The sequence below is a fragment of the Rhinolophus sinicus genome, linkage group LG02, assembly GCF_036562045.2.
Source record: "Rhinolophus sinicus isolate RSC01 linkage group LG02, ASM3656204v1, whole genome shotgun sequence".
NCBI classification, from domain to species: domain Eukaryota; kingdom Metazoa; phylum Chordata; class Mammalia; order Chiroptera; family Rhinolophidae; genus Rhinolophus; species Rhinolophus sinicus.
The window spans coordinates 171,269,165-171,295,421 of NC_133752.1; the positions used below are offsets into that span (position 1 = coordinate 171,269,165).

At 36.3% G+C, this 26,257-nt stretch overlaps 1 protein-coding gene and 1 pseudogene across 3 annotated transcripts in view; one reads left to right on the top strand and one right to left on the bottom strand.

Moving 5' to 3' along the window:
- PTPRO (protein tyrosine phosphatase receptor type O) overlaps positions 1–26,257 on the bottom strand; it is a 198,452-nt gene that overhangs the window by 147,839 nt on the left and 24,356 nt on the right. The gene's annotated exons all lie outside the window — the stretch shown is intronic.
- On the top strand, positions 4,723–5,017 carry LOC109454287 (ATP synthase F(0) complex subunit g, mitochondrial; annotated as a pseudogene).

The following is a 26,257-nucleotide window of genomic DNA, read 5'->3' on the forward strand; positions in this document are numbered from 1 at the left end:
AAAACTGCACATGGGAAGAAGACACAGCTTCAGGGTGCCAAAAACCATAGTTTAAAATAGTAGGCCAGAGAAAGGGGCGGGGTGGGAATTATTAAGAAACTGTTTCTGAACATGTGAACAATGCTGTGTTTCTGTGAACAACTGATTTCACCCATACAATAAGCAGTCTATTTAATGTGATACTAGTGATATTTTTAGTACTTAAAGTGTCGCCATCCACTTCCAGCGGTCCCACTGTGACCACTTTAGATTTCTCTTTACCTCTCTCATACAAATATTTCTCTTCCCAGTAGAGATGGGAGTAAAACTGTGTTGAGAGCGTCAGTTAATTCTTGCCTTGCCCCCATGCTGCCATTTTTATTGGACATTGGTTTTGATTTGTGGTTTATTCCTTTTACTCTTACTTCTTCAGGGTAACTAAAAAACAGAGTTAATAATGCATATTCCCAACTTCCACAGGCCTATGTTAAAAGGATTTAAGTTCTTAAATGGGTATGTTTTTGGTTATATTGGTCAATTAGCATTCAGATCTTTCTTGTGTATCATCGGCACCTCCCCCTCTTCCTTCCTACAACCCAATAGACTGCAAGATCCTTCAGGGCTTGGACGGTTTCTGTTGCGTTCCTAGCTCCTAAAACAGTCGATTGCACATAGATGTTTAATAAAGTACCATTTGGCCTTCTCAAGGGATGGCATTGAAAGTTGTGCATATTCATATTCTCACTTAGAGGTGAAATGAGCTCATGAAATCCAAGTTCATTGAAATGTGGCTATTTTGAAGAACACTGGATAACTGAGGACAATTCAAAATAATCTAACTGAAGTAAATCCTCATTCTGTCTGTCAGCCCAAGGTGGGGCTATTCAATCGGCAAGATCAGGCATAGAATCTAACTTCTTTATTGTATCATCTCTAATATGCGGATAATTGTATTAATCTCTCAGTGTTAAAGCAAGGAGTAAACAACACATGTGAAAACATATTTCACAGTGATTGGCACATAGTTGTTGCTTAATGAAAGCTTATTTCTGTTCTTTTGTATAAATAAAACACAGTTGTTAGAGATATAAATATTATCAGTTGCTTCAATCTTGATGGCTAAAGAAAGCAAGTCTAATTAGAAAGAAATGTAATCTTTGTGTTAATAAATTTTGACAGTAGGCTAATGACTAAAATATTATACTATTTCAGTGCATCACCATACCTTTCTATCGAGGGCAGTTGTATGGCTTCGAATTTAGTGATGTATTATAAACAAAGAGAAAAATATCCAATAACTCATGCTAATGCCCAGCTCCAAAAATGGCAAAATTCCCCAAAATTGCCTTAAATATATCAGTAATAAAACTCAGCCACTTGCTAGGAGAGTAGTTTCTAAAAACACTGTCTACATTGTGTGGGTCCTTCTACAACTCTATTTTCTTTTGTTAGACTTCTCATGGGAAACAAAAGATTAAATCTGTTTTATTGTAAATGCTCAAAGGGCCATTTTAAGAGGAGTAAATGATCTAATAAAAATGCTCCCTTGACTTCCATTTTATTTTCTTCTTCTACAGAACCATAAACGCTCATCCCATGTTGAAGGGTGAGCCTATGTCAGATGAAAAACATAATGGAATGAGACACTACATACCTGATCTGACTCTATGAATTTTTGTTTCTGGATTCTTTGTTCAATGAAGGGTTTCCTTTTGATATTTTCTTAATCATACATTATTATTACATCATGCTAAAGATCATATTTTGGATGTAAATTTTTATAGTTAGTTCTTAGCTATATAAAAAGCATTGACTCAAAGCAATTTCTTTCCAGTAACTCCAATTTAAAAATATAGTAATTCAGTAACATTTAAGGCTATACTATTACTAAGGATATCTGTTATTCTCAAAATTAATCATTCATGCCTAACTAAATTATTTTCCTGCATTTTAAAATCGCAATTGAAGACACAAGTGTGATTCAAGTAAGTCCAGCACCTATGGTTAAACTTAATTTGTACATGCAAAAATACAAATATATATACCCAAATATATACATTTACATATATAAATCTGTATAATTTATGTGCAAATTCACATACACATGTGTACATCCCACATCATGTATTCAGATACATTTCTATGGGAACACATCCAAAGAGGCATCCTAGTTGTAGAAAGAAATAAAAAAACTTCTATAGCATATAGGACCTTCTAGAAATGGTATACTACATACACACACATTAGTGTTCTGTGTTCTCAAAGGTAAAAAAGACTCAAGAGGAATTAGACACCTGCTTCTGTTTATAACCTGAAGTAGTCCCAAAGGCCTGGTTACTTTGAAACAACTATGTACTTGCCTTGGTTCATTGCTTAATCAATCTTTTCAGCCACACCAGAATATCCCATTTTCCCATCCTATGGCTTTCATCATCAGCGTGTGTGATCTTTAATTCTGCAGTGCTGTCATATATTGAGAGACAATGAAATGAAATAGGCTGTTATCTCTTAAAAAGCACTAGTAATTCAAATGTGGACAGCTACAATTTAGGCAAGGTAATTGTGGAAATATGCCTTCCTTCTCGCATGCTGCAGTCTAACATTTAATAGTTTTGTAAATCTTATTACACTAAGCTACAGGCAATAAGAAAATAAAATTAAGATGTTGGTCATAAAATGAGCCAATATAAGAGACTAAAGATTCAATTCCAAGAGGGGAATATGGAAAGACTTTTTATTATTCACACTAGAATTGGAAGCATGAAGGCTTTTATGGAGACAGACGAGTATTTTTTCACTCTCTTATATCTTTGATTTTTCTCTGTCATCTGACTAAAACTCATTCATCCTGCCCCAATCATAAACAATAACAGCCACCACCCAGCTCTGCTCCTTCTTCCCCTTCAAGCCATCATCCTTTTACTCTTTGTCTTTCCAAGTGCCAATTTATTAAAATAGTTTAAATCCATTGCCTAAGTCTCCTCAGTTTCCCTACATTTCTCAAACCCCTGCAATCTGACATATGCCCCTGCTCTTCTACTGCAATTGTTCAAGCAAAGTATAATAATGTCTTCCTATCTTTATATCTATTGGCCTCATTTAATTATTAATTCCATTGTTATTCTCAGCAATATTTCACATTGATGATCACTTCTCTCTCCTTAAAATATTTTCTTCCCTAGACTTATGACTATTGCTCTCGCTTTATCCTTCTTTTTGATCCCTCTTTCCATGTCTCTTTAACTGCATGTTTTTCCTTTGCCTCCATTTTTAAAAATTTAATTATGTTTTAAGATTTTTATTAAAATATAACTAACATAACAATATTATATTAGTTTCAGGGGTACACCATAGTTATTCAACATTTATATACCTAAAGAAGTGATCACCATGATAAGTCCAACAACCATCTGACACCGTACCATGTTTTCACAATATTATTGACTATATTTCCTATGCTGTATATTACATCCCCAAAACTTATTTGTTTTATACTTGGAAATTTGAACCTCTTATTCCCCTTCAACTTTTTCCCCCCTTTTCAATTTTTCAATTACAATTGACATTCAATATTTTTTATAGTAATTTCAGGTGTACAGCATATGGTTAGACATTTATATAATTTATGAAGTGATCCCCCTGACTAGTCTAGTGCCCACCTTGCACTATACATAATTATTGACTATATTCCCTATGCTTTACTTTACATCCCCATGTCTATTTTATAGCTACCAATTTGTACTTCTCAATCCCTTCACTTTTTTCACCTTGGGCCCCCAACCCCCCTGCACATTGGCTACCTGATTAGGGAGTTCCAGCCATTGCGATAGGAAAGGCCACAGAAAGCTACTGAAATGGCATACCTCCTCGCCACCTCCTGCAAAGATAGCAATCAGAAATTGAACTTCATGTCCAAAGAATTTCAGACATTAACACCCCCATTAAAAAGTTAAGACTTGCAGAAGTGGAGATTCTTTATAATTCTATTTAATTAATTTGTCTGACCTTTGAATGAACCAGATCGCTCAGGGCATATGACAGTGAGCGATCCAAACTTAAGCAAGTGGTAATCCTAATTACCACATGTTGGAGGTGGTATCTTTTTTGGAACAGGTTAACTCAGTCTCTTATGCTTGATATGTAGCTACTACTGATCTGGTGAATGTGTTCTCCTCAATCCTCCTCAGTAAGATAAATCAAAACGATCACTTTTACGTGGGAAAGACCACAATATACATCTGTTGTCTTGCCTCAGAACCATATTAAATCTCCTGTTCTCTGTCATATGTAGTCTGCAAAGACCTCGATTATTTTTATGTTCTAAAACATATCACAATATTAGTGACCTAAATGGTCATTTCACGTGACTAGCAGGAAGTGGCCAGCAGTCTAGGCATGCTAATAAGATGCCTATATGCCAAAGGGCAAATCTCAGGAGGAGACTCACAGCAAAAACCCCAGGGTAGTACAGCAAGTCCATTCCTTCTGTAGCAGAGAATTTTGCACCATTTGGAAAAAAATAATTTCCATATGATACTGGTTTCTAGTAGAGGCCTAATGCCCAATCTTGAATTACCAATTGACTATGGGGCTAGAACTGTATCTTATCTAATCCATGGAGTCATAAGCTTGGGTAAAAAGAGAAGCAATTTATTATGAATGTATCATTCAGGATTGGGCCTGAAAAGATCCAAATAAGATTCAGCTGTCCGTTTGAGGCCACAGACTTTCCATCCTAGAACCATGGCCCAGTTTGTCCATAACCTCACAGAGAAGGCCCAGGCTATTGTGACTTATTCAAAGCCTTCACTGGTCACATTTTGGCACTATGCCAAGGTTGAGCTGGTCCCTATAATCCCTACTGAGATTCCCTACAGTGATTCAGATCTTGAAAAAGTAGTCAGTAGTGCTCAAACTGGAAGCTTCAAATAGCTTACAGGGAAGCTCTGCTGAATAGGTTTGGTGGCCACTGACGTGTGGATGTGGTTTTATGTTGGTGAGATCATAGGAAAGTGGCATCGTTGGCTATAATGTTTGAAGACCAATCATTAACATCCATTTCTTTTGGATTTATTATTTAAATGTTGTTGGACCATGTTTGATCAAACTAGTATTTGGATAAAATGTGTCAAAATCAGTAGTTTCTATATCAAACACTGCATGGAAGGTCACATTTTCTCTTGACACTAACTTGGATTGTCTTTTGCTTTAATAGTGTTAATATAGTGCTAAATGCATGTCTTTGCTTAGCCTGAAATTGGAAAGGATATATGTGAATATACAAACCTGGTATATATATGCATATTTATGAGGATAAAATTTTAATTTAAAGGTTGGAAATAATGTATTTTACTTCCAGAAAAGTTGGGGAAAAGGCCTTGAGAAAACTAGTACTTGCTACAGTAGGAGGAATAGTAATACCATGTACCAAAGTTAAATCATGTCAGTAGTATAAAGTAAAATTTTAATGGTTTCTCTTTGCTAAAATCAGAGAAAGAACTTTGATAACATCTATGTCTGTAAATGTTGGGATACTTGCTGGTATTCTGTGTATCTATAACATCTTTAATGCCAGGACAGAGTGACTGAGAGCCATGACTAAATTTTTAATCGAATTTTGATATGTGTATTATTAATCTATCTGGTTGTATGATTTTTAGAAATTATCATTGCAAAAATAAAACACCCTATGGATATTTAAACAGGGTTATAACTCAGTATCATCGATGGGTCTAAAAAGCACATTATGTATTATGCCCTGAAATAAATTGAAGTGATTAGTTATAAAAAAAACAAAAAACAAAAAAACAATTACATAACCAGGTGGCTAAATGCCTAAATCATCTAGGTGGTACCACACATCATGGGCTTCCCTATAACTAAATGAGAAAGGAGACAGTTGAGGTCTGACTCACAGATAACTTGGTGTGATTTGTTTCATGTTAGATTTACTGAATAATTGTTACACTCTAGGCTCATTTAGGGATGGCTCTAAGGGACATGGTGAGGGGAGTAGATCTTCAAAGATAACATTCGGAAGTTTACTTTCCATGGAAGGATAAGTGGCCTGCATTTGGGCTCCTCGGCAGAGTGAATGGTTTGGCTAATTGTCAGGATTCAGAAGGAAGACAATTAGAAGATAAGAGACAATGAAATCTTAGGATGGTGCGTGAGACTGGATGATGGGAGTGGGCACAAAGTGTTCATTTGTTTGTGTCTCATGTTAATACCCACCATGGAGCATTTACCTCCAACGAGGCACTCAGTAACCAAATAGATAAGAAGCTTTGTCCTGTGGTGTCAGCTACCCTTTCTGTGGCAACTCCAGTGCCAGCAGAATGGGACCATGAGCCGAGTGACCACAGTGGCCCAGATATAGCTACGTAGGCTCACTGGCAGAGCTCCCTTTATCTAAAGTTCATCTAGCTATCGCCAACTAGTCAGGAGCAGAGAACATGATTGAGCCCACGTTATGACATCATCCTTCAAGGACCAGTCAGACACTTGATAGTAGATTGATTTTATTAGACTCAATCCCCTTAGAGGAGCAGAAATTCATCCTTTCAGAATTGATACCTTCTCTGCACATGTATTTGCTTTCTCTGCCTCTAGGGCCACCACTAACATCATCATCATCCTGGGGCTTACCCAACATCTGATACATATGTTCATGGTTTCTCACAGTCTTATCTCGGTTTTATGATATAGGTGATTGAAGAATGGGCACATAAACACACAGCCTACTTGTCTTATCAGATATCTCATCATCTAGGAGCAGAATAACTGAATGGTCAGAGGCCCCATGAAGACACATGTTAGGTATAAGCCCTTTGGGTTGGTGCACTGTCCTGTAGGATGTGGTATATGCACTAAATCGATGGCTGATATGTGGCGCTGTCTCCAGTAGCTAGCATACGTGGGTTCCAGACCCATGGAGTAACAGTAGAATTGGTTCGTCTTATCATCCTTTTCAGGGACTCTTTGTGGAATTAGTGCTTCTTTCTCATCTCCACAAACATAGTTTCTGCAGGATTGGTGACCTTGATTTTGGGAAAAGGATTTTTTATTTTATTTTATTTTTTTTTACCAGAAGACAGAGTGAAACTACTTACTGTATTCAACTTTAACTTGAAATAACAGCTACCATTTGGTCATCTGCACTGCCATATCATTGTAGCAGCCAAGGTGAGGAATTACTATACTGGTAGAAGTAATTGACTCTAATTTCTACGAGTGCTGGGGTTGTGCTACATATGGGGACAGGGAGGAGTGTGTATGGAACCACAGCATTCATGAGGGATAAATATTTGTGTTTCTGTGCCAAAGCATAATAGGAATGGGAAATTATAATAAATGTTGCCCCCAAAAGGAAAGGCAACTAAGGGCTCAGATTTCTCAGGTGTGAAAATCAGGGTCATCTCAGCAGACATGAAAACTAAGCCAGCCAGCGAATTGGCTAAGGGTGAGGGAAATGAATAGAATGAATAGTAAAGAAGAGAGATGATAAATATCAATTATGACCTTGGTACTGGCTGCAAGAGCGAAGACTGGAGTTTGTTCCAATAACTCCTAGAGTTAAGCCTTTTCACAGGTTAATGTTGATCATGACTTTGAAGAGGACTCTGTGACAGGTTGTACTTAACAGAGAGGATGGTAGATTGGAGTGGTTAAGTGATGGGCTGTATTGGCCCCTTCAAATCCTCACAGCCCATCTCTTAGTTCAACTACTGTTGTACGGACTAGTTCAATGAAATGTTTCAACAAGTTTTACCCTGGTTTAGCCATATGGTACCTCAGTTTCAGTCTAGACTATGTAACTCTTACTTCCTGCCATGGGACTTCTTGGCACAATGGTGTGGGATACTCATAAGACCATATTTGGTCCTAATGTATTCACACCCAGAAATGCATTGCTTAAGTTCCAACCTTAAGTAATAGGGATGGAGAGCAATGTATGGATGCTTCCCCTATTGCTCCCAAGACATATTTTATAAGGCCTCCTAGAAGAGCTTGTGAGACTGAACAATGGTTTCTTTTGTGGCAGCTTACCAATAATGCATTTTCTTTCTTTTCTTTTTCTTTGTCTTTCTTTTTCTTTTTTTTTTTTTATCAGTTTCAGGTCCACAAAACAACATAATGATAAGACATTTTTACAACTCACAAAGTGGTAACCCAAACAAGTCTACTACCCACCTGATACGATACATAGCTATTACAATACCGTTAACTATACTCGCTATGCTGTACTTTATATCCTGTGACTACACATTTATTTTTAGTTAGAGTTGACATTCAATATTATTTTGTATTAGTTTCAGGTGTACAGCGCAGTAGTTAGGCATGTATAAAATTTATGAAGTGATCCCCCTGATAAGTTGAATAACATGTTTTCAAATTGTGTTTTCTTCTTTCCATATTCAAAACCATGGCCCCTCATGCTTGTTCTCTGGTTATATTTCCAAATAAAATAAACTACCTTTATACAGGCCTTGATCTCCAGCTCTGTTTTGGGGGGCAACCTAGATTAAAACAAGACTTCAAAAAGTTTTTGGAGAAAAATTGTATTTGGAGACTCTAGAAACATGAAATGAAGGAGCAGCTGGGTTCTGTCAGTTTCCTGAACCTGGATAACCAACTGGCTGTGTCAATGGAAAATAGGAAATGTTGCCAGGGGAGCTACTTGTTGGATTGGGGAGATTAACAGTTTAATCTCAGATTGTAGAACTGAATATAGAATTCTCCCAGAAAGTGTTTGGCATTGCAAGCATGGATTTAAGGTGAAAGAATGGAATTGGATAATAGTCAATGCTGTGCAAAAGAATGAGTTTATCATACTAAATAGATAACAGCAATTTACTAAATGAGACAACAATAGTTGGGGAACATGGGTAGACCAAATTTCTTCATTAATAAACTGAGTTCCCTGAATGTGAAACTAGAGAAAAAGTTGTTCTAAAAGTCATTCTTCACTTTCACATTCACTGTACCATTCACTCTGTGATTCTTGTTAACCTGGTTATTTAAAGGTTCCCTGGAGGGGGGAAAAACTGTCAAAATAGATCTTTCTTTAAAAAGGCAGAAAATAGATAGGCCTTTTTTATGATCAGTCAGTGAGAGCAAGGAAAGAGGTCAAACGAGAGTTGATGTTTTTCTAGGATGGAGAAAAGAATGAACACCTCTTTTGGATTTCATTTCTTTGAAAGGATATGATATGTCTTTTTAAACATGAAAAACTTTCAGTCAATTATGGCAACAATTTCAGAGAATAAAAGTTTTTTAGGAACTTTACTGTTAACACTTTATGGATATGCTCACTGATAAAAAAAAACACTTTTTAATTCCTCTGAAACTAATCAGATAGAGCATTTTAGAGTAACATAAAAATTTCCACTACATTTACATTAAAATTAGACACGTTGTTATCTATCCTACTAAGAAAAGCACATGATGTATCTATTAATCACCTCTTAAGGTTGAATACTAAACACGAACTTTTTCCAATTAAAGAGTTATTCAGTTCAGACACAAGTACCTTATCATTTTAGGTGTTTCATAATTCTTTTGACATTTGTTAATGGCAGGACTCTGGCTATTACCAACAGTCTTTCAAATCTTATAATTTCTGAGAAGTTTAAAGTATGGGAAGAAAAAAGCTTCAATGCCTTTTTAATTAAAGCACTGAATTTTACAAAAAAACTGCGAGTGGGTGGGTGGGTGGATATCTCTTCTATATTATTCAAAAGGAGTGTAGAAAATTTATATGTAATATTTATTCTTGAATTCACATAAGTTTTCCTTCAATTTGTTTTAAAAATTAAAATTTTCTGGGGTATTCATATATTGTTTCCTCACAATGTGGAAATTAATCATACTTCCACCAAGAAGACAAACCTGCATGTTGTTGTTTTTTTTAATACTATTGAATGCACTTTGCTTTTGGTAGTTAAAAAAAAATATTCTGTGCTTGCAAGGAAAAAAATTGACTCTCTCTTTCAGCATTCCCTGAGGCCCTCTGCATTGGTCTGGCTGGAGGTTGTTCTATAATGAGCACTGTTTGCAGCTAAGTGGATCTCTTTTTGCTCTCTTTAGAGAGCACCGCAATTCACATAAATCAGACTGTGAGATCAGGGGAATAAACAGCTGTACGTCTACAGCTGTAGTCTCTGGAAGAACTAGGAAAACCCGTTGAATTTTGGGATAGCAAGAGTAACACGGAAACTATTCTTCAAAGATTGGTATTATCAGGGAGATACGCATTTGAGTTTGCAAACCACTGCTTAAGATTTTTCCAGTTTGTTATGCAATAAAATATTTATGTTCCAGCATTTATTTCCTTTATTTAAATAACTTGCATTATTGGCCTTTTATTCATTTGTTTGTTAGTCCGTTCATTCATTCAGCAGAGATATAGAGTACCAGGTTATGTTCTAGATACTGGCATACTCAGATGGCATGACCCCTGCCAAAAGTGAATTTATAGTCAAATAGGAGACGCAGGCAGAGATATGAATAAAGTATTAGGGGAGCATAAATGAAAAAGCATCAAACTCTGACAAGGATGGCAGAGAGGGATTCACTAAGGAAATAACATTTAAAGAGGAAGAGTAGGTATCGCCAGGTGACACCTTATAGGCACAGGAATAGCATGAGAAACAGCATGGGAGGCTGGAGCAAGTGAACGTGTGGGAAATTAGGACTTCTGTGGGGTAAGGGAGGTGTTCTCCCCAACTTTTTAAACAACATGTTAAGGAGTTTGGACGTTTTCCTGTGGGCAGTAACATCTTTTACTGGAGGAGGCTAAGGATCAAATTAATTTGGAGGTGGTAACGGATGGCCATGCGCTAGATGCTTAAGTTACTGGGGTGTAAGATTGGACATGATAACTGGAGGCAGGTTTAAGAAGAATCTGAGCACTGGATAAAGGAATCTAGATTGGATCATGTAAGCAACGAAGATTTTTTTTAAATGTTTGAGCAGTGGGGTAGCATGATGAAAGCAGTGTTTTCCTTGGTATATGTGTATACACGGAATAATTTTTCTTTAGGTTGCTCATGTTATTTTAACTTGGAGTCAGATTTGGCTTACAAAAGTTTTCATGGGCTCTAGAATTTGAAAATAGAAAAGCTTTCTAATGGACATTTCAAGACAGTCTCATCTTAGGTGAATCTAATATCAGGAGTTACTAATACTTGGTAACCCAAATTATAAGGCAAGGAAGGCATAGCTATTTATACAAGCAGTTTCTGGAAAACTAAGAGCCTTTGGTCTTAGATCCTTGTCTGTTAGGGAGGAAGATGGGGAGACAGGCGAGTGTCTGACAAAGCCAGTTATGTACTGAGCATCATTATCGTGAGCAGAGCTAAGCTATATAACCTTGTGTGGGGGTTCTACATCCTGAAAAAAAGTTATTATTATATAGGCTACTCGCTATGGGACAAAAGAGAATCTTTAGAGAAAAGGTGTTTTTTTTACCTTTATATGGAAAACTCATAATATATAGTGGATTTGTGAAATCTAATATATGCAGATTTGTGAAATTTGTTTTTGACATGCAAATCGGCAGTCATATAGTTCAAAATAACGCACGTGGACACACATACACACACATACACATAAACTTTGAGACAAATCAAACAATGATAATGCTCTTGTGATGAGACTATCTGAGGAGCTCAAAACTTGGTCTGCCCTGTCCATGGCTCCAAGGCTGTTGGTTTTCAAGGCTACTTGAGAAGTGAGGAGTGGAGGATGTGTGCAGTTCTATTAGCTATAAACCTTGTTCTTACTGAGGTTCAGCAGTTTTTCTTGAATAAACATTCTTTAGATTGTCACAAGTCTTTGGTAATTTCTAGAGCTCTGAAGAAGTTGATTTGGATATTTTTTTTTCCTGCGTTTTCATTGCTTCTTCTGGAGGAGTGTATTTATGGAAGTTCTCACTCTGACAACCCAGAAGTTCCAAGTCCCTTCAGTGACTCTTCTTTTTACCTTACTTCCCAATATTTTAATAACCCAGTTTCTATTAGAGGGAAAAAAATGTCCTTCCTATGGATATTACACTTGCCTTGGAATTCTTCTGTGCCGTTCTCTAACTAGGCAATAAATATTCCGTGTTTAAATATTTTCAAAGCACACTTATTAACAGAAGTCTGTACCAAGCAGCATTTTTTTCTAACTTATTCGGTATTTTCATTCATTTTCTTTAATCAACTGTTCTTTGCATTTTGGAGGTGGTAGAATCTTTGAAAAACTATGATGAACATTATGGATTCTCACCACCACGTATGCGCATGTGAGTACAAAAACACACTTTAAAAAATGTGTTCATAAACCAGAATCTCTAAGATCTCTCTGGAACACAGATTAAGAATTTCTCTCTCTCAGAATTTTATACCGCATTTGTTTATAATCATTTTTCTTATGTTTTCTACCATCTTTGTCTCTGACAAAATTTATCCATGGTAGTAAGTATAAGAAGAATAAATCAACATTTATTGACTGTTGATTAAATGCCAGTCACGATGTTATACAAAATAATTTGTGAATAATAGGTGCTTAATAATTACACTTTAAATAAATACTACTTTACCTATATTATTTCACCATTCCTGTTTCGTCAACTTACAATAGATAAACATTGCCCTCAATAAAAAGCTAGAACAGTTTGATAATATGTTACACTAGAGAAGCAGCAGAGTGATGGGGAAAAAAGAGGAAAAGTACTACTGAAATTGAGAATAGATTCAAAATAGACTTTGGAAAGCTGTAGAAATTTCTCAATTTCCACTACTCCTAAGATCTTCCTCTCCAAGATATCCTTCAGTATAAAACAATATAAAACCACTGATGAAGATTTGTTCTCAGGGGCCTCAGTTGTGATTCCAATCTCAGCACAGTCAAATTAGTTTCCCCTCCTGTTCTATTGTGTTCCTCTCACAGGACAATTTGCCATCATCATGCTAGCATTAATGTCTGAGACAGCAAAGCCTGAAGTCAACTTCATGACTTCATAACTACATTTCTACAAAAGCCCTTCGCTTCCATTATTTAGCATTTTAGATACAGATCTGACTACGGTAACAGCTTCTTGCAGTTACTGTAATTGTTTCTATTTTAATTATTCCATGTATTGTAAGAAGATTCCATGTAAAACATCTGGAAACACTAATTATTGCCTGTCCTGTAAACTTACACTCCAACTTGCCCTTGTGACAGTCATGTCATTAAATGACTCAGAACCAACTCTAATTAATCAACTGACACATAGATGGTCCACCTCCTGCACCAGTTTTAGTCTGCATCCAGTACAAAATAATCCCCGGCAGCACTACCTGTGAAAAGTCTTGGCACTGCTAAGTCTAGTTATTTCTCAGGTTAAATTACAGAAGAAAACTGAGTATTTTCATTACATTTCAAAATGAATATCTAGCTTACCTTTAGTGATGGGTTCAATTCACAAGCCAGTAGGGAGAGTCCTATGTATCTTCATGCCCATCCCACATCCCCAACAGTTTTTGTTCTTTTAATTATAGTTTATTGGGATGACAATGGTTAGTAAAATTACATAGATTTCAGGTGTACAATTCTGTAATACATCATCTATATATCACATTGTGTGTTCACCACCCAGAGTCAGTTCTCCTTCCATTACCATATATTTGATCCCGTTTACCCTCAGCTTTTTAATGTAAGCAAGTTCTTGCGTGGTATTTTACTTTCAAGTACCTAGCTTTACTATTTGGCTACATTTCAATCTGTACAATTACACTGTTCTTCCTCTTAAAGAAAATAAAATAAGTGATTCATTAGAAATATATACCCATATTGGTATATCACAAATACTCGACACACAGAAGTTTTGTGGAGAATTTGGTGACCAAAATGTCTTTTAAAGGAGCTCACAGTTTAAAGAATTCTGCAAAATCAAACTCTCATAAAATACAATATTAATTGGCAACAAATATAAAAGCAAAATCTAATTCCTCTTAAATCTTACCCTGGGAAGCATGTTTCTTTTCTTACCCTTCTTTCAACTTTGTCTCAAACTCAGACTCTATGCTGAAATCTTTACATTTCTTTAGCCAAAGGACAAAAATTAGGAGTCACAGCATGACATACCAATAGCCAAAAGCAGGATTTGGAATCAAGATCAGAGCTTGCCATTTTCCACAGGGAGGGCTTTTCACTTCCTGTAGCGGCCATGGAGCTTGGAAAGCACTAGTTAGCAAGTGGAGAAGGTGTATGTGCCTCGTGTGGAGGGGAACTGGGGCTCATAGGATGAGCGTGAAGTGAATCTCACCATCCGGGGATTTGCTCACCTACTTGAAGCTATTTTGTGTTGAATCTAGTTTAGCTTAATGAATTTTCCTTAAACTGTCTTTCCTTTTAATGAAAATGTATTATTTAGAGAAAACACAATTTCCATGTGTTTCCATTAACCGAAGGTAAAGTCTTGCTTTTTTCAGAAGATACATATATAAATAGTTTTTCAGTTATTTTAAAAACATTCCCTTCCACTTAAGCAAAAGAAAAAACATGTGGAAATAAGCAAATTTTTGAATTCCAAAGACCTGAACACATTTCAGACAGTAATATTCAATAGTCTGGATTGTTTTTAATTTTTAAAAACAAAGTTTTCTATATTTTTGTTTGAAGCTCACTTACATAAATTGAATGATCGTGTGGATTGGCCAGGTTGGGAGAAGGGGAGAAGGGATGGAAGAAGGAGAAGAGACCAGGACAACCAGAATCTAGGGTTCTTCCAGACTGCCACTGAATGGTAAGGGGATGTGTCCAGTGTAGAAAAATATAGTCAAAATTAGATTCAGAATTCTTGGCAAAAATAGAAGCAAATGGTCAGAGCTGGAGAAGTGATGCAGAATGGAGGCAAAGCTTAAATGTGAAAAGGAAAATGAGTCAAGGTCAGAAGGAGAAAATATAAAGAATAGGTCAAAATACAGAAGTCAAGAGATTTAGCAATTGACCTATTAAAAACTCAGACTAGAACATGTTCGTATTGTCCAATTAATGGGACCAGTGATTCTAGAATTCCAGCGTATGGCTCAGCAACATCAATATGTACCATTGGATTGCAGAGCAAAGTTATTCAGTCTTTTCTTTATCCAGCCAAATATGTACAGAGACTGCAAAAATTCAGGGAAAGTTTTTGGGCAGGTATCCAGCATCCCAACTCCTTCCCTGTCAAACAAAGATAACTCCCCTCTACGTTTAATTAGTCAAGAACCTAGAATGAAGGTTGCTGGGCTGGTGTGTTGAATGTGCTTCTTTCCTTCTAACACAAGTGTTCTTTGTGACAACACTGTTTTGACCCATCACTATATAGTAACAGAAAACTCTGCAATTACAATGAAATAGACAGAAAGATTATAAGTGAGGTTTTGGACTAAAGCATTTAGGAACCCACAGAAATCAATTATGGTAAATATTTCCAGAAAACCCACCTAACAGTCCTCTGTTTCTACTATGGTGATTTATTTGTAGAGAGAGAAGCCAAGAAAACACTTTTTCCACCTGGGAAATGTACCGATTCTTCAATATTGAATATTCACAAAGGTCCTAATGACCTCTGTCTTTTACACAGGCTTTGAGGTTTATTTTATCTCCTGGCACATGTGTCATTTTGCAATCTTTATGCTCTGGAGTGAAGCCTCAAAAATGTCTTATATGTCATATTCCAGATCCTCTTGTGATTTTTAGGTAGATCATATTTTTCCTTCTGTATTGTACAGCGGTAAGTTGTCAGTGTTTGCCAGAATTCTGAAAGTAATATAGATTTAACAAGTGTGGCCTAAGTTAAACGTAATTCTACAACATAATCTCATTTTAGCTGAACCTTGTTTTACTAATTTATGTATGGGTATATGCTAATATTTTAATATGCACAATGTTCTGATGCTACCAGGTATCTACGAGTTTAAAAATTCTGTCATAAGAGGAACACTTGGAGTTTTAGTAAAACTAGTAAACTGAATATTATGTCATTCAGATCCTTCGATCTCTGTTTGAAGAAATTTTAAATTAATAGTGATGGCATTTGTTTACAAAGAACTTTAAGTCCTTTGCAATTAATTTTTGTGTGTCAACCTATGTTAGGTCTTGAATATGATGGCTTTTGCTTAAATATTAGGTTGGTGCAAAAATAATTGCAGTTTTTGCAATTATTTTGAAACTTTTAAACTGCAATTACTTTTGCACCAACCTAATAGTATGAATTCACATTCTTTTTTTGTTGTTGTTAATCAAATCAAACCACTGACTCATATTTAGCTTCCTGTCAAATAGACTTTTTAAATTTTGTGGTTTTTAATTCACTCTACTACTCTGCTGCTATTAAGTCATATCTTCCCCACTCTGTTTGCTCACTTGGTTTCTTGGACCCAAGTCTAAGATCTTACATTTATCCTCAGTAACTTTCATCTTGTTTTCAGCCTATAGCTGTAGCCCGTTAAAATCTTTTTGAATAAAGATTCTGTCACCCAACATATTCATTATGTTTTAAATCTAGGCAAGTTGAAGGAGGTGTGTTTAATTTGTAGCCCAGCCAGTGTTGCACAGCTGTTCTTTGAAAAATAGAGCATGATTAAACACCACATGGAGGAGAGGTAATTACTTTCTTTTCTCCCTGGAGAAGATAGTTTCAAAGTCTTGCAAAAGTAAGATACTGAGGAAGCTCAAAGAATTAATCTTCTAAATATTTACTTTTATTCCATATTAATTTCAAACTTCATCCCATAAAGAAACTAAGCTCTGTTTTATTTTGTTAAGAGCCTGTTTTCCTCCCTGGACATATTCAAGGTCGGCATAGAAATTAAATTTCTGCCATCTTGAATTTATAGCCTATTCCTTTTTCTAAGTTTCATTCCAATTACATTTAGCAAGGTATTCCAAGCTTAGTTTGAATAATTAACCTTTAAAAGCTCAAATAATAATTAAAAACATACGATTTTAAAAAAATGTGTCAACTGAAAACATTTTGGTAACTAGGTTTAGCTTTTCCAATTTGGAACTAGAAAGTTCTGTACGTATTAGTCTATAAAAATGAGAACACTTAAAAATTCACATTTTTAAAAGTTTCATATAATTTATTAATACCTGTTGAGCATGAATGTCAAAATTTCATTTTTGGGGGGAACTGGAATTTATATTATAGTTTAAGCCACTTCTAGATTAGATCATTCCTTCTGGCATATTGGTTCCTATTTTACTAGACTTAGTTCCTAGTTCCCAATTCATTTCCTAGTGAACTCTAAAACTTTATAAGCTATATCACAGAAGAAAGGACATGTGGTAATAAGATACATTAACCTGAGAAAATACTCTGTAAATATCAGGTATTTCCGATGTATTGTTTGCTCTCTAACATATTCAGAGTAAATCTAACATAAACAAATATTAGATAAAATATATTTAGAAACATTTAAGGATAGATTAACTTTTAATACTGAAATTATATTGCATTTGTAAATTAAAATTAAACTAGAATACTACTGTACAAAACCTGGCATCTAGGTCTGATACATATGGCCAAAAATTATGCATATAAACTAAACATCCAGTACCTTATTTACTGTCCAACCAGGGTTACACTTCATTTTGCATTGTTTCCTCAGAAGTTGCTGGTGGCTTTCACAGATTCTCGTGATTCTGGAGTCCTCAGAGATTTTCAGGGATGCTTCAGAAACTTGGGGAATGGGATGCAATAGCAATGTGTGTTCCAGTAATAATAACACACATGGAAATGTCCCCATAAATGGGGTCCACGGGCAGTTTGTGCTTATAGGTTATGTTCCAGAGGAGCATGATATGAGTAGTGTAGGGATAATGAAGAGGGAGTTATTCTCCACACAGAAGTTTGATTTAGTGTTGAACACTAGGGGCAAAATAGTATATTACAACACAACATAGCATCTACATGGTGACAAAATTTCTAGGACTTTTTTTTTTTTACATTTTTAACTATTTTTACATTTTTAACCACATAACTAACAATGCTGGATACTCAATTCATTTATTTGACTGATCAGAATAATTTGTTTTTTCTGTGGCAGATACAGGGTTCATTAACAGAATACTTTGTTAATGAACGTTGACCAAATAAATCCCATTCTTCTGCTATTCTGAGTTTCTGAAGCAAGTTATTCCAGATCTATATACTGAATACTTATATATTGTTATATATCGGCATATGTTTTTAACATATAACTATATGTTGTTGATTAAAATATATGTATATGACTAAATAGATTATAAACTGTTTAAATTCTGGAGGCTAATAACGTTGATTTTTGGTGTTTCTGCATACTACTTTGAGACAATACTTGGAACAGAACCTTTTGCAATTATTCTTTGTCATGGATATTCATTATGATTATATATTATTTGTGTTCTTTAACAATGGATACAAAGTGTATCACTATATGCTTTGAAAATATATATTCTATGCTATAACCAGAGATCTTTAGTCACTAGGCTCAGATCACTCTTCCTGTCTTCTTCTATTTTCTGAGCCCCTACTATTTGTCAGACACTAGTCCAGGTTCAGAACAGAGAACAGTGAGCCACCTTGGTAAGTTCCTTCCCTGATGAAACTCATATTTTAGTGTAAATAGATAAGTAAATAAAATAGTTCTGGCTTGTGAGCCATTGTATGCAGGATATAAATGTGATGCTGGGGATTTTAGAAAAGTGAAGTAGAGGGAAAGCCCACTTTTGACTGTGTGGTCAGGAACAACCACTTTGAATATATTGATTTTTAAACGGAGTCTTGAAAGATAAAGAAAAAAGAGCTCACCACTTGAAGAGTTGGAGAACATCTGAGACACAGGAGACAGGAAGAACAAAGGCTCTGAGTAAGGAAAATGCTTGGAGAGTTCTAGGAACTATTTAAGGTCAATGTAGCTGAAGCAAACTTCTGTGCAAGAGTAGGTGAGGATGTGGAAAGACAAACTCTTTGAGCAAATGAGAGAGTTCTACAGTGATGCTGGACACAGGATCAACATAAAAAACAACTCTGTTCCAGTAGGTCAACGAAAACAAATTAGAACAACGTGATGGAAAATAGATCTATTCACAATAGCAATCAAAACTTTGGGTATCCGAGAACAAATCTAACAAAGGCATTGAAAATTAATAAGACAATAAGGGCCTGAAAGAACGCTGCCTGAATAAATGGATAGATACATCTATGTTATACATGAATGAGAATCAATATTATTATAAATGTTTGTTAACTTCCCACCCAAATCTACCCATTAAAATACAATTTGCCTCTAGTGGTCTCTGAGGTAATGTACTCTTTCTTTCAGAAATAGCAGGCTGGATCTTCCAGAAAATACGTGATCTTCTTGCATCTCATTTGTATCAGACTTACTTTGGAGGATAGCCCAGATTCACCTGAGGTTCTATATTATAGAATTCAACCGAAATCTGGAAGCACCTAAAATTCAACTTTGACTGCACAAATATGTAAATTGTGCATGATCATTTTTGTCTCACTCCATAAAATATATCAGGAGAGAGTAAATGAAAGTGATGTAAAGACGCCAAGGGCCTTTTGGGAGATTCATGTAAACTGAGCATAAAATTGTTTAGCAGGTGTAATTAAAACTGCACAGCCGTTCTGGCAGTGACAAACTTTCATGTTGACCTAGGATTTGTACCTGCCACCAACAGCTTCTGTACACATTTTGTCAGCAACATCTGTGACATGAATTAACAGGTAAAAGATAGAGACAATAAAGGCAGAAAGCAAACTAGATCAACGAGGGGAAACGGGTTTTTGCACTGTCTTTGCTTTAATTGCTGTGAGAACTTGAACAATTCATTTAATGTTAAGTTTCTTTCATTTATGCAACTTGGAAACTGGATTAGAGATTATCTAAGATCAGACTGGGCAGAGTTGACTGCAGTATGAAGGAAGCCAGATCATGGTTGCGTCTTGTCTGAAATGTTTGGAGACTTGGAGAATAGCTAAGAGTAGGGATGGAGTTGAATAATCATCTTGACCAAGATCAGGCAAATTGGACTCAAGTATGGATAAATGGTCTTAATTTCTATGATGGTCCCATTTCCCTTTATACAGAGTCAATCCACAATGAACATCGGCTGATTTGAAAATATTTTCTTAATGCTCATTTCCATTTCGTTTAAACCATTCAGCGTATTGAAATGAATCAGTCAAGTTACTGCAGACATCATTCAGGGGAGTGAAGGCAAGATGAGTAGAGCTCCCCTGAGCACAGTCTGAAACAATCACCCAGAGCCATCAGCTGTTGACAGTAGCAGTCAGAATACACTGGTGGCACGCAGTAATTAGAGATGGAGAGGCACAATTTCTACTAACATGTTCTATTATTAGTGTATTTCAGCAGCAAAGCTGCTCAGAGAACAAAGACAATAGGCTGTCTGCTTACAGTGAATTACGTGGGACAGCAGGACCTGGTTATACTCTGCAGTAGGTCAGTGTTCACACCACATGTGCTGAGCAAAACTGCTGTCACCAAGGTGACGGCCACCCCCACAGTGACTAGAGGGATAAACAGTAGAATGAGGGCAACAAGGAAGCTGGAAACATCTCTTATCTACAGGCTTGACCATGACTCCTGAAACCTCTCTAACTAAAACCACACCTTCTACCTGTCTAACATTGTACGGGAAAAGGGATATATATATATATATATATATATATATATATATATATATATTTATTTATTTATTTATTTAAAATTATCCCTTTTCTTTTATTCATATATCTGTGTATATATATATATATATATATATATATATCTGTGTATATAAGAATAAAATAAAAGGGATAATAAAAATAATAATAGAGGAATGAAACAAAAAAGGGAAAAATATTATTTTGTAGCAAACACTATATTTAAGATTTAAACGTGGATTACCCTATTTCATCCTTTTAGAAGAGTGAACTGATTTTCAGAGAGGTTTTAAGTACCTTCCTCAGGTTACAAAGAAAAGAAAACACTTTGTTTGATATGACACATAGGGAACAATGTGCTACACCATTCAGTTAATAAAAGTAGAAGAGAGAAGGGGAAGTAGAAGAGAACAATATCACAAGAATTAAGTGCTGCTTCATTTCTAGTGAATCCTAATCTCATAGGCAGAAACATTTAGAGGGGAATGAACTCCAGGGCCCAGGAATACCCACCTTCCCATTTATGGGCATTACTCTACAGCATCAAAAACAGAAAAATCAGCAAATATGAAATATTTTTTCTTCATTATTGAGCCCTTAGGATCAAAATTTAAATTGGGAGTAACTTCTTTGCATAGAATGGAGAGAAAAATTGGGAAAAATAATTTAATTCTTAAAGGTGTCTCTGGAAAATTCACACATGTGGAACATTTCTTTCTCCAAGACAAAGGCACATGCATGAAATATTTTGCATCAAGTTCAATATAAGATGGCTATTGTGTGCCATGATTTCTCTATAAAAGTTACATTGATTTTAGTTAAATTGTATTTGGCTGTTTAAAATTATGAATTTTAATTTTATTTTAGTCACTATTAATATCTATAGAATTTTGAAACCAAACCAAAAAAACACAAAAGGCTATTTATTAATTCAATGAGTCTCTGAGCAACATTTTTGCCTATAACAATATCAGGAAAAGCTCCAGTCACAACTTAACGCCTGTCATTTTCTGTAATTAAAAGTACACAGTCATATTTATGCATTCTGCCTTCTAGCAGCTGCAGTTAGATTAACTGTGAACAAAGAAAACATTTTGACACAGTTAATTATATGGCAGTTCTCCTTTGCTAGCAAATATGAGCTACCTCCTCAAAGGAATAAAAGAACTTTTTTGGTTATTTTTCTTTTATATAATAATATAAATAGCCATGAAGAGCTTCATTTTAAACTTGCAAGGAGTTTTAATCCTAACACTTCAGTCTAAAAAAACACTAAAGTATCTGGTAACTTTTAATGAAGACATAGGATTATCAGATTTAGAAGATCTGGCCAAAATGTTCTCTGGCGGGAGATATTTCTAGCACTTTGTTTGTTTGTTTAATTTCAGATAAGGAGAAAGAAGAGAATATGATTTAGTTTTCACAGTTGTACTAGGTTAGAGATCACAAATAAATTCCTACATCCCTTGTCCTGCATATGAGGGCAATGCCGCTTCTCAGGCAATGTATGTCCACACCGGAAGTGTTTTCTTAATAGTGGGAACTGAAATTGCCCTTTAAGAGCTGTGCTGTTACTGGGCAGAAAAGGGAGACTGGCAGCTGAGTCATCTGCCTAAGACTGTGTGATAAACATGGAAACCAGTGGAAGAGGGAGAGCATAGTTATAGTTTATGACATGAAACCCCAAAGGATCTGTGACTAATGATGACAAAGATTGTTTCCGGTCACCATCTTCAGTCCTTTGTAGGAAAAGAGAGTGGGGAGTGAAGCACTGAGAATTGTGCAACAGGCACTCAACCCAACCTGAAAACGTCCCATCTCTGATGACAGCGTTAAAAGGAGGCAGAGAGAAATGTCACCAACATGAGTCAGAGTTGCCTTCATTTCTAAATTCATTTTAATCTGTGTTCTCATTCCTTTCATCCTCCCTGTCTTAAATTTTTTCACTACTAAGAATTTCAAAAATAATAGAATTGAAAAGCTCAATGTAGACTAAAGGAGAATGTATTGGGGAAAATATGTAGAACAGTGAAATGGCTGTGCTTATAATTACATGCAGAGAGAATTTTGGTCTTTAGAGATTCTTTATAAATTTCCATTAATATACATAACAATGTACTGAAATTTACTACGTAGTTATGAGAATGGGCTTCGGAGTCAATCCCCTTTGCTTTGTTACTTTTTATCTTGGAGGCTTGTTTTTCTTGTTTGCAAAATGGGGGTCAATTTACTTTTCTCATAGGGCTGTTATGAGTATTCAACAAGATAATGTGTGTAAGGTGCTTATTAGATCATATAGCATGCCCTCTTTAAATGGCCCCTTTTATTATTAAGTAATAAATAAATGCACACTTTAAAATGGAAGAAAACTTAGCTTTCGTACTACCCCTATAGTCACATAAACGCTTATGATCCTCTTAGATGAGTAAAACTACTTAAGCTTTAACAGTTTTTAGTTTTACGGTGTGTGTGTGGGGGGGCCAAGCAGACTTCTATGTCTAATGGATACTGTAATCTGCATATGAATGGGAGTATTAAACTGAAGCCCTCTACTTCGGGCACATCCTGAGAAGGCAGGGTTCTTTGGAAAGAAAATAATGCTGGGAAACATAGAAGGCAGCAGGGAAAGAGGAAGACCAACTATGAGATGGACTGAGTCCATAAAAGAAGCCATCGGCATGAGTCTGCAGGAACTGAGCAGGACTGTTGAGGACAAACACTGGGGACATCACTCATTCATAGAGTCACCAGGAGGCAGAGTCAATTCAATGGCACGTAACACATTAAGGTGAATATCTGGAAAATGAGCTATTGTGTGTGAGAAAACACATATTGATAATGATGCTAGAAATCAGACCAGACTGAATGCAAACAATTTCTTCAACAATCAAATTCCTTAGGAAGCAGACAACATTCATTCCTAACAATGTATTTTCTGGATGACTGATGGAATCTATTGCACAGAGAAACGATTAAGTTTCTATGTGCATTCATTGCTATGCTAAATGAAAGTAACTAAACCTGTTTAGATAAGCTCTTCTTCCAATTCATGCGTATCAAGGCTAAATCACATTTCCTCTATCTTTAGGATGATCTGAGTAGTACACCTTCACAATGGTAAAAACCCCACCATTCCCTCTGGGTTTTTCACCCTTCTGAAAACCCCATCCCCTACTCTCCATCCTTGGCCTGAATTTCTCTGAAAATAGTGGCGTCTGTAGCTACCAACTATGAACAGTTCCTAACTTTCTCAAATAATTATGGAGAACTGATGTAGTGATGGTAGCTGGTCAAGTGGAAGGAGCCCTGTAACACACTCTCCCTATTGTTGGATCCATTATCAGGGCTACGTGCTGGGCTCAGACCCCATCGGGGTGCTCACTGGGCAGGAGCCGAGAGCCAAGACAATGGGGTGCTTCCTCAAAGGCATCCACAAATAGGGGCTGCCTCTTTCCCCGTACAGCAGAGATGTGAAGCCACTGCATGCTTTTTATTCCCTTTTAGTGTGCAGATCATCTACAATAATTTGCAGATGCCATGTTTCCCATGAAGTTATTTATTTAGAAAAGTTTCAGTATGTATAGAACTAGTGGAATATGAGGGTTTACATGGGGTGAAAAAAATACATTTGTTAAATCTCTATAGGTTACAAATTATAGAAGCTCAACTCAAACAAGCTTAAGAATAAAGGGGATTTATTTTCTTTCATATTGGGGAAATCCAGTAAGACGTGACTAGACCCAGGTACTTAAACGATATCATCAAAAAATGCTTTTTCTTTAATATCTTTACTTTCCTCTCTGTTGGCTTCAGTATTTTTTCTCACGTTTTCTCTGCATGGTAGGAAACTGTTCCCAAAGAACTAAAAGTTTTGTAGCTTTTCATCTCCTGATGTCTCATGTCTCCATTTCCCTGTGTCCCTGTACTCTTTGAAATAGTGCACACTGATTATCTTTCCTTGGCTCATATGCCCAACTCTGGACCAATTTTTGTGCCCAAAGGATTGGATACCTTGATTGCCCAGCCTGACATGTGACCCTATAATGGAGTCAGGACTCTTGGAGACACCAGAATCACCTGGACTAGAGAAGGAGCAATTCCTATGATAAGAATATAAGGTACATATTCATGACAAGCTTCAAATATTTACTGGAATACGTCATGTGTAAATTAAATGTTCGACTTGAGAATTTGATGGGTTCAAAGTTGTTTATTTATATTTCCAGGGTGACTGTGAAGCCAAACTGTTAGCCTGTACCCTGGGAGCTACAGCACTTACATGAAACTATTTTGTCAAGTTGTTGAATCCAGAGACTTGGAAGGTCTTAGTGTCTCCAAATCCCTCATGTAGTTTATTGAGTGCGAGGAACCCATTGCAACCAGCAATTCCTCAAGTTTCCATTTTGTATTTCAAAGCCAAGATAATGAGATAAAAAGAAAAAAGAAACCAAGAACTCTTCTCTAAAAGCTCATATGCTAAGGGATCCAGTTCTGGTTGTCAGAGTGAGCAAAAGAATGCCAAGCCTTGCAGCTCAGTGGGCCAAATTCTGTTCTCAGCCACATGCCTGGAGCTTCCACTGATATCAATGGGGGTTGTGTGCGTATGTGAACTGAGGACATAAGCTGGCTGTGTATAAATAGCTCTGCAATGGTGAAAATCTCTTCTTGTGTGTCTGGTACAACAGAGGTAGTCTTTTGCAGTTAGTGGATGCTTCTCCCTCTAAGAAAGTAATCAGAGAGTTTCAAGAAATATACCAGAATATTTAATGGTAATGATTTTATTTAAAATATTTTGGTCAGGGAGCATGGAACAGTATTTGCCCTACATTTTTCTCATGTTCCACTAGCAAACTCAGCCAGGTTTAACAATTCTTTGCAAAACTGTTCTTCACTGTTCCCTTGGCTGAGCTGTCAGTCTGCTAACTGACTGATACCCAGCTAACTGGGGGGTGGGGTGGGAAGTCAATATGTTTATTAAGGGGTTACAAAGTTACCTAAAGCAACTGTGCTTCTTACATTCTCTTTGGCTGTCAATGCAACAGAGCTGCATGGCACAGAGGGCCTGCCATGGCAGCTGGGCTCTGGCCCCATCAGACAGGACTCGGGTAGGATCTGAGGCCCCTTGGTCATCTGCCATTCTACGTGCAGCCCCAGTCTGGAATTCAGCACACTGATGTTAAGCTGAGCCATCTTCCAGCCTCAGATGAAAATTTCTCTCTGAGCACAGTCTCATACACTATCCCCTAGAAACAGGTTTCTCCAAGATTTTTATAGGAAATATTCTAGTCAATGCAAGTTGCCTATAGGTAGATGATTTTCAAGTCCTCATCTTCAATCTATGTCCTAGTTCTACACTCCACATTCACATGTAACTGGCTTCCGGACATCATTACTTGGATATCCTGTTCACCCTTAGAATTTGTTTAAAACTTAACTTGTATCTCACCCTGCCCCTGACGCAGAAAATTTCTACTGCAGCCTCTTTATCTAATAGCACCATCTTTAATCTAGTAATTCAAGTCAGAAAACTGGTAGTAAACCCTAACTTCTCTCTGTTCCTTGTTACCACATCTAATCAGTATGAGCCCGGCTGATTTCACC